Here is a 15,497-nt window from a genome sequence, read left to right on the forward strand (position 1 = left end):
AAATTTTGATAGATAAATTTCGATTGTTTAGTTAATTTTAAAGAATTGTCAATTTCAAATTTCACACTGTAAAAAATCGGAAGTGAATCCGGATTATATTTCAATCCGAATTCACTCCGTCACTCGGAGTTCCGGAGTTTTAAAAAAATCACTCCGCATAAGGAGTGAATAGGGATTTTTTTATGGGCGGAGTGATTTCGGAGTGACGCGGATTTTATTTCAATCCGCATTCACTCCGGTCCGGAGTTTTAATACTTAAATAAATTAATATTTAATAGAAACAGTTGTTAATTAGAAACATAATTATTTCAATAAATAATTGATTCGATATTAATAATTAAACTTAAAATATTAAGTTTTTAATTTATAAAATGTTTTAGTAACTCACTGAATTATAATTTCATATATATGATACATAGTGAAAATATTAAATTATTGAATAGCTATAGTGACATAGTTTTTATGGGAATGTTATCTCGTAGTATGGTCGATGTAAGTCATACGACAGTTTGTGACTCAGTGAAAGTTTTATTATCATCTGCTTATAATTTTTAAAAATAATTTCGCGTGAATATATGGAAAGGGAGCTCGTAATTATTTCCGTACTCAATATAAATGCCAAAATGTCAAAAACCTAAGCTCACTATGTATTAGTAATTTTTTTATAATTAATATTTTCCGAAACTGCTCTTCGGAGTAAATTTCACTCCGAAAGAGGGTGCTCTCTGAAAACGAATTAGTGAAAATCACGTGACAATCACTATTTGGCAGTGAATAGTCACTTATTGCTAGTGAAAAGTATACCACTGTTTGAATTAGTGATATACTTTTCACTAGTAAACAGTGAATAGTCACTATTTTCACTGTTTCAAATTTAAGAGAGTGAATAAATAAAAATTCATCCACTCCGCGTTCACTCCAGATTCACTTCGCGTTTACTCCGCAAATTTTTTTCAGTGTATTGGTAATGCCAATTCAAAAAATTGATTTACAATAATTCCACTTACTAAAAGTGGATGAAGAAAAAAATAATAAATTGATAACTTTTTTTTTTAAACTCAATTCATTAGCACAATAATTGACGTATGAAAAGTTTTCGGTCAAGCTTTTGAGAGAGAGCTTTTATCAAAGTAAGGTATTAATAATATCTGTACTTACGGCGTATGATCAAAGAGGAAGAGTTAAAATTAATGTATATAAGGTAAATTGTTAAAATACTCGTATACTTTTCATTGGTTTGCATTTAGTTGTATAGACACAGGACAAAATTATGCAGTGACGATTTAGTATCCTTTGGGTCTATTGGACATAAAAGTCAGTTCAACGTTTACACATTCAAACATTAAATACAAATGACGAGGACTAGAAACAGCTACTGTACACAGACAACTTTATAAATCCTCGATTAGTTTAGTAGTGAAAACATTTGCATGGAAAATTGTTTTACTTTCCTTGAGTATTTTATTTAAATTAAATTAAACAAATATACTCTCTAATCATTCTTGTCTTAATAATTCTGTCTTTGTCTTTATCGTTAACGGTTTCGTCGCCGTCGTTGTCGTCGTCGTCGTTTCCTTTAGTACGACATGACGCAACTTTCGCTTTTACCACCATTTTATAATTCATGGCGTCACCGTGTTCGGTGTATGTTACACGAGGTAAAAGAGGGTAGGATAAATTTCGTGAGGGTAAAGAGAGTAACTAAATCATGCATTTTATTAGGCAAAACATTCACCCCTTAGTTTACTTATATATTTATTTATTTTTTTTTTTTTTACAAAGAAACCGAGCTTTTATATCAATCACTTTTTTTATAAATATGTACCAATCGATGTAATCAAAAATTTTTTAATTAATCCATTAATTATCATCTTTCATTTTTACTCAGTAATTAAAAGTAATAAGGAAATTTTTTTTTTTTTTTTTAAGTTTCTTTATTGTTTCAACCCTTTAGTCATTGGCGTAGAAAATTACATTACATTTAATATAAAAAATGTTAAAATTGAGTTTACAAAAAAATTTTTTCGCGGAAGTAATTTAAAATATATTTTCATATAAAATTTTTAGAGTATTCAAGATTTGTATCTGAAAAATATAGGGGTAGAGGTAAAAATCAGCTGCGTAGAATTTTTAATAAATTGAAAAAAAAAAATCCTAATGAAAATTTTATTGTAAAAATTCAGTATCAATTTGACAATTCCATACATGAATTTTTTTTTTTTTTTAATATTTTTTTTAATATTTCGACGTCAAAATACAAAAAAAAATCGTTTTGAAGGTAAATATTCATGATTCAAAAAAATTTTTTTTGAGAACTTCAATTTTCCCGGCTTAGTAAAAGTCTCCTCTGACCAAGACAAATTTTCTTGGTTCAAAAAAATCTTGACTTATTTTCCAAAAACGTTTGTCTCCCAAAATAATTTTTTGACTCGATTTTCTTCTAAAAAATGCACATTTTCAGAAAACTAGAAATTTTGTAAAGAAAAATTTTATCGAAGTTCACTTTGCTCTTCATTAAAAATTTTTTTAACAGCTGGGTAATTTTGATATCAAATATTCACTTGATAGTTATAAAAAAAAAAAAAAAATAGCAGTCAGGTTACACTTTCAAAAATTTTTTCTTAAGACTCTTAGCGTCTTCTTAAAAATTTTAATAAAATCCGTTTAATATAAATATTTTTTCATTAATTAAATATTTGTCGAGCATTGATATTGTTTATTTAAGATAAAAGAGAGCTTAAGGGGTTGAATGAACATATAGTGAACAAGAACAAGAAATCAGAGGCATTTACGCCACTGGTTAAAAGGGTCGCGTTTTGTGTCCTGAAGTAAACCCTTCTCTCTTTATCTCCTTGCCCAGATTTTAATATAAATTATAATCTAATGTCGTTTCTTAATACCCGAGGCACCCTTAGTCGTATCTTTATCATACACACTTTCGAATAAGGAGACAGCTTATTATTACAAATTTATACGTTAATCTTAAATTAAATATTATATATTATTTCAATATTTAATTCAACACAAAAAATATATCCAGCCAACTTTATCACCGAGTAAATTTTAACAAGAGTAACTTATTTTATCTCACTTATCAGCCTTAACTTTTTCTAATCGGGAACAGTTTAGGGAAGATTTTAAACTTCCACGACATGAGACAAGAGGGCCAGTTGATAACTCCTGAGATACCGAGAAAACGATGGATTTATGTCTTACCGTCTGTGTCTTCAGTATATTTAGAAATATAGAGGGTAAAAAAAAATATATATACATATATAGTCACTACTGCTTACTTAAGCTTACTTGACCCCCCTCAACCCTCTCGGCTTCAACTTTAACGTCTTTGTAGTATTATTTACCCTAGTACACATTTCCCGAGTCTCCCGTATTTACGCGCAAATATACGCGTGTACGGGTGTCCCACGTGTTTGTCTTCTTATATATCTCGACAACTCGCGTATTTTATGAGTCTTGCCCAAAGCAAACTCACCCTTATAACCTTATATACCCTTATCCTTTACACATTCCACTTACTGAAATCGAATCCATATTTTTTTATTTCAATACTACATCGGAAAGAAATAAATGGGCTAAGAAGTTAATACTAATCACAGTAGGCAGTAAAAAAAAAATTTATCAGAGAAAAATATAATCAGTACACTGTAAAAATTTTGCGGAATGGACGCGGATTTAATCCGGAGTGAATGCAAAGCAGATGACTGTTGGTTTATTTAATTTCCTCGGAGTGAAATTTACTCCGAAGGGGAGTTTATTATAATATTATAACTCCGAATGCGGATTTAGATAAAATCCAGTTTACTCCGAAATCACTCTGCTAAAAAGAACAAACTCATTATTTGAACAGTTAAAAATTTTGCGTTTGTGTTATTTTACTTTTACTGATTTTTTATGTTAAATGTATGAAAAACTGTAATGCAACAAATTTCTTGTGTTATTCGAAAATTAACACAAAAGTTGTGTTGTTTAGCTAAACACTCCCGCGCGTTTCTTCATTAATATAACCAAGCAAAGCATTGTAGCAGCATTGTCTGCAAGGAAACTTGGATTATAATTAATTTACAATTAAAGATAATCATAGATAACTTGAATATTTTTATGATCAGGTTCAATGATTTTTTTAATCTCATTTTACGGGAGGATAATTCGTACACGGAAAGAAAATTATGGCAGCGGTTCCCATAATTTTGTGAAATTTTTTCCTATACCAACATAGGAATTACGACCATAAATTATGGGAGCGGTTCCTATAATTATAGGAATGTTTCCCATAATTATAGGAATAGTTCCTATAATTATGGGAATGATACCCACAACACTATAGGGATGGTTCCTATAATTATAGGAATGGTTCCTATAATTTATAGGAATACTTTCTATAATATTATGGGAATCATTCCTATAATTTATGGGAATGGTTCCTATAATTTATAGGAACCATTCCCATAAATTATAGGAACCATTCCCATAATATTATGGGAATGGTTCATATAATAGTATGGGAACTATTCCCATAATATTATGGGAATGATTCCCATAATGCAATTGGAATGGTTCCTATACCATTATAGGAATCATTCCCATAATATTATGGGAATAGTTCCCATACTATTATAGGAACCATTCCTATAATATTATGGGAATGGTTCCCATATTATCATGAAAAAATTAATTTAAAGAAGTGTGGTAATCACTTCTACAATACACAGAAATATTATTAAACATAAAAACAAAAATTCAAAAATTGAAAAAAAAAATCGTATTTGGCAAAAAAACATTAAAATTTTTAACAAGAATTTTTTGTCAGCACAAAACATTCAAGAAAATTCAAATTTTGGGAAATTTCTACACTATTGTGCAAAAAAATAATTTTATGATATTATAGGGATGGTTCCCATAACATTATGGGAATAGTTCCCATAATATTATAGGAATAGTTCCTATACCAATATAGGAACCATTCCTATAATAGTATGGGAATGATTCCCATACCATTATGGGAATGGTTCCTATATTGGTATAGGAACTATTCCTATAATATTATGGGAACCATTCCCATAATGGTATGGGAACCATTCCTATATCATTATGGGAACCATTCCCATAATGGTATGGGAACTATTCTCATACTATTATGGGGATGGTTCCCATAATATATGGGAACCATTCCTATAGTAGTATAGGTACTATTCCCATACCATTATGGGAACCATTCCCATAATGCATAGGAAAACTTCCCATAATTTTCTTTCCGTGTAGCTCCGTTTTTTAGAAAAGTCATAGAAAATCGAACTAATTGTTTGCTAAATTGACATCAGTTGTACTAAGGGTAGATCAGTATACTTGAGTAGGTTAGATTATATGATTATATTTATTAGTTAATTTTAACACGAAAAGTCCGTTGAATTTATACAAACTTTCTGTCAAAATAACCGATTTTGTGTTCAATTAGTTAACATAAAATTTGTGTTGAAGATCAACACAAACGCAATGGGTTGAATTAACACTAAAATTTGTGTAGACCGTTTGCAACACTCGAGTTGTGTCGAATTTTACACAAAATTTCTAACTGCCCGCGTCAAAAAACAAATTCTAGTTTAGTCCTCAAAAGCCTCAATTCCTTTGATGTTTTATTTGCCGCCCTGAAAGTAACTCTACTTTAGGACTCAAAATCCTCAATGAGAACTATGAGGTCTAAATGCGAATAATTTATCGATTTTTAATTGTAAGTAAGACCTCAAAATCCTCAACGAATAAAAAGTTATATTTCGGACTTTGAAAAATTTTAGATAGAAAAAGGAGGGGAGAGAATACGTCGATACGACTTTTGAGGTTCAACTGTGGATAAAATTATTCCTGTATGTTTTGAGTATTTTGAGGCTCTAATCCAGATTATATTATTCCAGTTTGGTCCTCAAAGTGGTAAAATTGGTCGTAACATTACTTTGAGGACTAAACTAGAATAACTTTCTATACTGTTGTCAATCTTAAAATTCTTAATTGATCCTCAAAAACCTCATTGAGAACTTTGAAACTTAATTCCGAATTTGTTTTATGACTCGGGTGTGTACTCTACATATGGAGTAATTTTTTCAAAAAACTCCGAAACTCTGAGTGACGGAGTAAATTCGGATGATATTTCAATCCAGATTCACCCATGATTTTTCTATTGTAATAAATAATTTTATTCAAAATTAATTCAAAAAAAATTTTTTTTACCCCGGAACATTATTTTTTTAAAATTCATTACATGATCTGGTAAAAAGATTTTTTTTTAACTACAAGAACTTTTTTTAAGGACAGTAAAGAAGGCAGAAAAGTTAAAAAAAGAAAAAAAGTGAGCTTGTGAATTTTACGATCGCGAAAAACTTTGAACTTTGAACTAATTTAACGCTTTATTTTCACTTCTTTCCGCCGCCATTAACATACTTTAACATTTTTCTCGGTCACTTTTTTTTTTACTATCATAATATACCTTATATACGAAGGTTTTCATAATTTACAACAAAAAATATATCTTATAAGTTACGTCTTCATCAGTAGTTCATGAATTCAGACGTGAATGGACAAAAAAAGTTTAAATAACTTTTTTTTAGTCTCTTTGTATGATTTTTTTTTTGCTGAATTGGCGAAGCTTTTTGTCGTACTAGACGCAGTTCGATGAACAAAAAGTTGGCCAAGGCACGATGATGCCTATACTCTTGTCCTGCTAACGGCGAATAGTCGTAGGCGTGGATAGAACACAGATCAAAGTTATGAACAAGGGGTTCAACGCATGCGCCCTTTAGTTTATGCATTTAAGTTGCTTTGCTTTACTTAGAGGCTGGGATTGCAGTTACTGTAAGTAGGGGTAGGAAATTTTATTATTAATTTTTACTCGAAATTTTAATAATAATTTTAATCGAATTGAAAAAAATTCGTAAAATTTTTTATTCTTGACTTTGAATTAAATTTGTGTCTAAACTATTCAATATACAGACAAAGTCAACTAGACTTTTTTTATAGAAAATTTAATTCCCTATAAAATTAGTCTCATATATTTTTGTCATATTTTCAATATTTTCCTTAGAATTTTAATTCATAGACAAAATATGACAGCCTATATCTTTATTTAAAAAAAACTGGATCCTAAAAATCAAAATTCCCAATTTATTATCACAGATACGAAAAAAATGTATGAGACCAAATTTGTAGAGAATTAAATTTTCTACAAAAAACTATTGATAAAATTTTTTCGTAAACTCAATAATTCGCAAGTTATTTGAATTTAAAATTATATTAGAATTTATTTTTCTAATTTTCCCACGGTAAATATTAAGAAAATAAATCTAAACCAATAAATCAATAATTAATTAACAAAAGAAAAAATCAGCAGGTCATTTAATTACAATGTTTTATAATCGTTAAATATGATTGATGCAAATTGATCGGCATCAAACGCGACCTCACCGGTTGCGTAAAATAAATAAAAATAAAATAATAATAATTATCGGACTTAACACCGCGTCATGTTAATCAAAGTCGTTAAAATAAATATCCGAGGACTATTTACCTCCTCGTTCATTCGTTATCGTTTATTTAACGGTGATATATATTTCAAGTGTTTAGCAGCTCAGCGATTAAAAAATAATAATCAATAAATATTTAATAGTAAGTTTGCTCCCACGTAACAATTATTTACTCACAGTAACTTGGTAGTATTTATGTTGTTTTAAAGTTTGCGGTAACCGTTCAATTAACTGTCGCGCAAAAGTGAAGAACGTAATTATCTATCCCTAGTTTACTAGAATCGAAGGGTCACAGGATGGCCTAGGGATGGATGGATGCATTTAATGACGTAAAATTTTCATGTGAACACACATCAAAGTCTAACGGTCAATGTGCGGTTATATAACTCGCGCTCTTTCTCTTTACAATTATATTGCGAAATAGAGTGAGTGAGAGAGTGAGCGAGTTAAAATAGAAGGAGTTAAATGCGAATAGTCAAGTACAGAGTACAAGTGAGAGGAATAGAGAGAGAGAGAGAGAGACAGAGAAAGAGAAAGAGAAAGAGTATACGAACTCCTTCATGGACGGTAAAGCAACCGCGGGCCGCGCACGCCGGCTAACTACGTTAAAACTTTTAATATTAGTTTAGTCGACGGCCACGGTAGATTGAGACGTAATTCCAGGTAATACCTTGCTTCTACTAGTTACTTTCAGTCTAATATTGTACCGAGGAACGAACGAACGAACCGACGAAATAACGTACAAAGGACTAGAGCTCTCTAGTACTCGTTCGCTCGCTAGCCGGCATCAGCATCAGCATCAGCATCAACATCAGCGTCAACGCTAAAGCTGAACTGAAGCTAAAGTTGAAGAGAAAACTGGAGAACTCAGACCCTTAGTCTCCATTTAATTCTCGACGGCACATTCACTATTAAAAATATTTAAAATCAGAATGCCAATAACATGCTCGGAAATAAAGCGACATCTGCGGTAATAATTTGAGAAAGCTAGAAAAAAAAAGTTAAGTAAAAACGATGAGGAAAAAATATGGGAGTGGAAAAGTCTAGAGTCGATGCGTGAGTACTTACACAGCTAGGAAAACTTTTATTCTCACTACTACTATCTTATCAGTACACACCAGTGGTATATCGTGTCTACTGTCGTCTACATCCAGAGCTTCTAATCTAACTCCTCGTGTACATGAGCAGACTTGAGGTCTCTGGATGTTTCGCTATAGTCAAAGTATTTTTTTATTTTTTTTATCGTCTTCTCTTCTCATCTTTTGCTTGTAGCTTTAGTCAATAGTTTTTTTTCCGAGATTTTTTAAGCTGAAAAATTTATCTGCTCCTTAATTTTCGCTAAAATATTTTTAATAAAATATCAAATGGCGGTAAAAAATAATAAGTTTGATGTAAAGCTTTGAAAACAAGTTATTGTTCTTGCGAGCAAGTTTAAGTTTTACTGCAGTTACATTTAGCCTAGACTAGGTCTTAACTCGGTTCTTGAAATTCCTAAAGCAGAGACTCTCGGTACCTATACAGAGCACGTGGCATTCAAGAACAAACTACGCAGTTAGAAATTTCGTGCATTTGTGTTAAAAAATTATTTGGTTTAATTTTTTGTGTTGATTTTCAACGCAAATCTGTTAATTCAACAAAAACCGTTTGTATTATTTTACTTTAACTGATTTTTTATGTTAAATGATTAGAAAATCTGTAATGTAACAAATTTCTTGTGTCATTCGAAAATTAACACAAAATTTGTGTTGTTTAGTTAAACACTCCCGCGCGTTTCTTCATTACTACAACCAAGCAAAGCATTTCAGCAGCATTGTCTGCAAGGAAACTTGGATTATTATTGATTTACAATTAAATATAATCATAGATAACTTGAATATTTTTGTGATCAGGTTCAATGATTTTTTTATTCTCATTTTACGGGAGGATAATTCGTAGCTCCATTTTTTAGAAAAGTCACAGAAAATCGAACTAATTGTTTGCTAAATTGACATAAGTTGTACTAAAGGTAGATCAGTATACTTGAGTTCATTAGATTATGTGCTTATATTCATTAGTTAATTTTAACACGAAAAGTCTGTTGAATTTACTCAAACTTTCTGTCAAAATAACAGATTTTGTGTTCAATTATTTAATATAAAATTTGTGTTAAAGATCAACACAAACGCAATGCGTTGAATTAACACTAAAATTTGTGTAGACCGTTTGTCCCACACGATTTCCCGAGTCAAAAAACAAATTCGGATTCAAGTCTCAAAGCTCTCAATGAGGTTTTTGAGGATCAATTTAGAATTTGAAGATCGACAACAGTATAGAAAGTTATCCTACACAATAAAAAATATTGTGTATGTGTGTCGAAAACGGTTTGTGTTAAAAATTGTAGTGTGTTAAACTAACACAAAGTTTGTGTCACTTTATTTTGTAACATAAAAAATGTGTTATACACTCTTTATTAACACATTTTGTGTGTTACTGTGGAATTCTTTGCGCCCTCTTGTGGCGATATTTCAACATAATCTTTGTGTTAAAAAGGGGTTACACAAAGTTCGTGTCGAAATTTCAACACAAATTTCGTGTCAACCGTTTTTAACACACAAACTGTGTTGATTTTACACAATATTTTTTACTGTGTAGTTTAGTCCTCTAAGTCGTAGTTACGACCAATTTTACCACTTTGTGGACTAAACTGGAATAACATAATCTAGATTAGAGCCTCAAAATACTCAAAATATTCAAGAATAATTGTATCCAAATTTGAACCTGAAACGTCTCATTCGACGTGTTCTCTCCCCTCCCTTTTCTATCTAAAATTTTTCAAAGTCTGAAATATAACTTTTCATTCGTTGAGGATTTTGAGATCTGACTTACAATTTAAAATCTCTAAATTATTCGTATTTAGGCCTCATAGTTCTCATTGAGGATTTTGAGTCCTAAAGTGGACTTACTTTCTGGCGGCAAATAAAACATGAAAGGAATGGAGGCTTTTGAGGACTAAACTAGAATTCATTTTTGACTCGCGTTGTGTTGAATTTAACACAAAATTTCTGGCTGTGTCCGTGACGCATTAGTTTATTTTTAAGTTGGTAGTTTTCCCATAACCCGAGTTATTTTCCAGCTTACCATGAACTTGGCAGCAGTAGTCCAGATCCGGGACATTAGCCGTGATTTTTCAGCCAATCGCAAATGGGTGTCCGGAAGTTTTTAAAAATATTTTTAGTTTATGATAAAGAGAGCGAGTGAGTGAGAGTATGAGGAGTGAGGGATAATATACTGAGGGGTGAGAAAATCTAAGGGGAAGGAGTGTAAGAGAGTTGAGCGGGAGATTGTTACTCGAAGTTTAAACTTGCTTGTCGACTGCCGTTAACAAGGTTTGCCATGGGGCTGGTTCAGTAGTGTCTAGGTCTCAGGGTGTGCTACATCTCGTGCTACCCCCTAATGTCTTACGTGTCTCGTGATCTTTGCGGTCTTCATCATCAACATCATCGTTGTATTTGCGTCGTATTTTTTTAAATTTCAAAATCATTCCGATTCCATTCCACTTCTTAACTCGACATGAACTCGAGTATTTGATGGACCGTTTCAGTAAAAAAATTAAAATTATTCTGGTACTTAAAAAATTGGGCCGTACTCTGTTCCAGAAATTATTTAAAAGAACAGGAACTTGTAAAGTGTTTTTGTAGTAATTATTGGATTGGATTCTGTTTGAAAGTGATAAAGTGTAGTGTGTAGATTGTAAATTGGTGAGGCAATTGATAAAAACAAAGTCAATAAATAAACAAAAATGAAAAAACAATTAACAAGTTGTTCTTTGTGTGATGAAAGTAAATGAACAACAAAGAAGGAGTTGCGAAAAAAAAAGGTATCGCAGTGAAAAGGGATTTTATTTTCTGAACGTCTCAATAAAATATCTCGTCAAAGGGGTTTGTTGCATCCAATACAGAACCAACTGCATCGAATGGCAGTGAGGGTGAGGTCATAGACTGTAAAGTACAGGAAGTGGAAATGAAGGCGGTCCGTGAATTCTTATAGGACGTTGGTGATCATAGTGAACGTATGGGAATGGTGGAGAAGAGGATAAAGAACCGTGCAAGAGAAGAGTCTGAAAGAAGGTGGTGGGAGGTTGTGGATGAGGGCCAGGAGGAGTAAGAGGTAAAAGGAGTATAGATTGAGTGAGAGGTAAAGAGTGAGGAGTACGCAAGTAAGAAGGGAGTGTGCTGGCGAGAGAGTACAGAAGCGGGGGTGGTCCAATCAGCGGCGACTACATCAGGGTGCTGCGCCGCCCTCTCCTCAGTTAGCGTTTCTAAGCCTCCTTTACCACCCTCTTGTCCTCTTACTCCTCTACCCTCAGTCCTCAATTCTCTCCTTACTCCTCCTCATCGTTCTCTGGCTCTTTCTCCTGTACTCTCTTTGGAGAACCACTACCATTACTACCACCATCTCGAATTCTGCAGCTCTACCGATCTCTGCATCTTCCTCCTCCTTCTTCACCTCATCCTCACCCTCATTCTCATCCTCCCCCACCCCCTCTTCCTTCTCCCCATCCTCCTGCTACTCAACTTACCTCCCCTTTTTCGTAGCTTGTCTCCATCGCGTCCTCTCACTCTTCAGCTCCTCCTGGCGGCTGCCCAAGACAAGTGCCCGCGGGATATTCTCGGCATGAGAGGAGATTGTTGCCCGGTATACCTGCTCACGAACAGCAGATCCACGTCCTCCTTGAGTACATCCTTTTAAAAACAATTAAAAAAAATTAAATTATCTGTTATTTTTATTTTTATTAATAATCATTTAAACTTTTACAACATAATTACTATCCATTATTTTTGCCAAGTGAAAGTTATCAGATTTTGATATCGGATTTTTTCAGTTAACGGTAAATTGTTTTAGATATTTTTTTTTTTGTTTCGTTGGTTTAGTGAACAAACGTGGACTGAACATTTCATTGAACTGTTGTGATTTTTTCCTACTCGGAATTTTTTTTTTTTTTTTTTACTGTGGTAATGATGGAGAGGAAAAAAAGGACATCGTTATATTTGTAAGTAAAATACATAAATTAAAAATTATTTTATAAATCATAAGGCGAAAAAATGATTTTAAAAATAGAAAAAAAATTTTTAAAAAGACGGAAGTCAAAAATAAAAAAAAAGGAAATGTAAAAAAAAATCACGATTATATTCGATCATCTGCACCATTTATTTTTACATGGGTTGATATATTATTCACCGCAGGGGTCACATAGAGTAAATATAATACCGTCTGACCATAAAAAAACTGTTACTACTTTGAAATAGATTTTATTTGATGCTCCCTGAAAAAATATTTATTTGAATTTTCCGAGTTGATTTTTTTTTATTCTCTTGCTCAAATGAATTTTGGCAATAAATGACAATGATCAGCAGACATTGTTAAATTAATGGATGATAAAAAGGAGAGAAGTATATAAACGCATCGTCGTCTTCTCGTCGGGGGACTCGCGTCACGTAGCAAGAGGGCAAATGGATAGAACGTGGAACTAGGGCGATGAGATTATCTCAGCCAATAAACCGAATGGTTTGGAATTACTGCAATTATTATATCGCGCGTGTTGTCGCTACCGATTGACAACTCAATGTTTATGGTTGTCACGAAAGTAGTAAGGAGACTAAGAAATACAACTTTTATGTTTACGAAAGAATACGATTTATTAAGACATCTAATTACATATATTAGATAAGATTGAAATGGCTCGAGAAATAATTTCAGATTAGATTTATATGGGATTTATTGTCGAATTACTACACGCAGAGAAATTTTTAGCAAAAATTACTCAAAACGTATGATACTGTACAGTTAAAAAATTTGTGTTAAATTTAACACAAATCACATGTCCCACTCTCTTAAAATAAATCAGTGAAAAGTACTTCAATCAGTGAATGTTCACTGCACAAATGGGCCCCAATATATCACTAATTGAATCAACTGATTTGTGGGTTTTTTCACTGATTCATTTTAAGAGGGCAAACGGTCCACTCAATTTTTTGTGTTAATTAAACACATTATACTTGTGTAATACAATAATACAGGTATGAAACTTGTTGAAATCAGATAACACATTCAACTTTAGTTAAATTTAAACTTGATGGTGTCAAATAATTGACACAAAATATTTAACCATTTAATTTTTATATACAGGAACACAAAATTTTCAACTGTGTGTGAGAACATGTGGTTAATATCTAAATTTTTCCCATGTATATTGTAAATATACTACTCGATAGCATGAAAATGCAGTGCAATTTCTACTAATGACAGTAAAAATTTAGTGACTGAAATTTATTCGAAAATTTACTGCGTGTACACAGTTAGAAATTTTGTGTTATATTCAACACTAATCGTGTGGGGCAAACGGTCTACACAAATTTTAGTGTTAATTCAACCCATTGCTTTTGTGTTGATCTTTAACACAAATTTTATGTTGAATAATTGAACACAAAATCTGTTATTTTGACAGAAAATTTCGGTAAATTTAACAGACTTTTCATGTTATAATTAACTAATGAATATAAGCATATAATCTAATTAATTCAAGTGTACTAATCTACCCTTAGTACAACTTATGTCAATTTAACAAACAATTAGTTCGATTTTCTGTGACTTTTCTAAAAAACGGAGCTACGAATTATCCTCCCGTAAAATGAGAATAAAAAAATCATTGAACCTGATCATAAAAATATTCAAGTTATCTATGATTATATTTAATTGTAAATCAATTATAATCCAAGTTTCCTTGTAGACAATGCTTCTAAAATGCTTTGCTTGGTTATAGTAATGAAGAAACGTGCGGGAGTGTGTATCTAAACAACACAAATTTTGTATTAATTTTCGAATGACACAAGAAATTTGTTACATTACAGATTTTCTAATCATTTATCATAAAAAAATCATTTAAAGTAAAATAACACAAATGGTTTGTGTTTAATTAACAGATTTGCGTTGAAAATCAACACAAAAAATTTGACCAAATAATTTTTTAACACAAATACACAAAATTTCTAACTGTGTATTTTGCAAAAATTAATAAACCGAAAATAATTGAAATAATCAACAAAAAGTTTTTTTTAAAAAATTGATGAATTATTTTTCTAAAATTTTTTTTTTTCTCTTAAAAATACCAGAAAATCTCCCTGGTTAAAAATACTGATTGAAAAGAATTGAGAAGCGGTCACTCCATGCAAACTGTATATCTATATATACAAACAAAAGAATTGAAATTATTGAAAAGAATTCGAATTTCATCATTTTTAATACTTTTAAACAGGGCTTTCAAAATTTTCTAGCTCGGTAATTTAAAAGTGCAGGCGTCAATAAAAAAAAGAAAAAATTCAAAAGCAGTCCCGGGAATTTTAAATTACTTAGCTTTTGAATAATTACAATTTAAAACCCCTTAAAAAAAAAAATGATTGGACACGATTTTTTTCCCCAGTGACCCATTTTTCAACTCTCCATTAAATAATGAGTTTATTCCATAATATTCAATAGTATAAATAATTAAAATGATAAATTAAATTTTTCATTTGAAGTTACAATTATATAAAATAATTAAATCCTTAAATAAAATTCAGTTTTCACAAATTAAAATTTGAATATTTGATTCCGTAAACTAATTAAAGTGCCTTTATACATTTTTCATTAAATCATTACATAAATGATAACGTTAAAATATTGAATATTAAAATGAAATTTTAATGACACGAATAATTTATTAAAAATAATAAATTAATTTTTTTTTTTATCAACTTCCAGTATCTAATTAAAAAACGAATGAAATAATTAAATAAAAAGTAATAATATTTTTAATTCGATTGTCAATAAAATATGAGCTCTGAAATAAAACAAAAAAAAAAAAAAGAATATAATGCAATAATTTATTAACGTGTATAAGTAATGTAAAAAGTTGGTCTGACAATATAAAAGCCAATATTCACCTTTAGTTTGTAA

The 15,497-nt window shown here is 31.1% G+C and overlaps 1 protein-coding gene across 11 annotated transcripts in view; it reads left to right on the forward strand.

Annotated features, from left to right (window-relative positions):
• Positions 1–15,497, forward strand: part of LOC130664387 (mucin-5AC-like) — a 324,309-nt gene that overhangs the window by 109,825 nt on the left and 198,987 nt on the right. The window contains exon 1 of one of the 11 annotated variants that reach the window (XM_057464211.1): positions 12,034–12,555. The exons of the other annotated variants lie outside the window; for them this stretch is intronic. The gene's annotated coding sequence lies outside the window, so the exon portion shown is untranslated. Of the gene's footprint in view, positions 1–12,033; positions 12,556–15,497 lie in introns of those variants that run through there. 11 annotated transcript variants of the gene reach the window in all.

Source organism: Microplitis mediator, chromosome 3, assembly GCF_029852145.1.
Source record: "Microplitis mediator isolate UGA2020A chromosome 3, iyMicMedi2.1, whole genome shotgun sequence".
Taxonomy (NCBI): domain Eukaryota; kingdom Metazoa; phylum Arthropoda; class Insecta; order Hymenoptera; family Braconidae; genus Microplitis; species Microplitis mediator.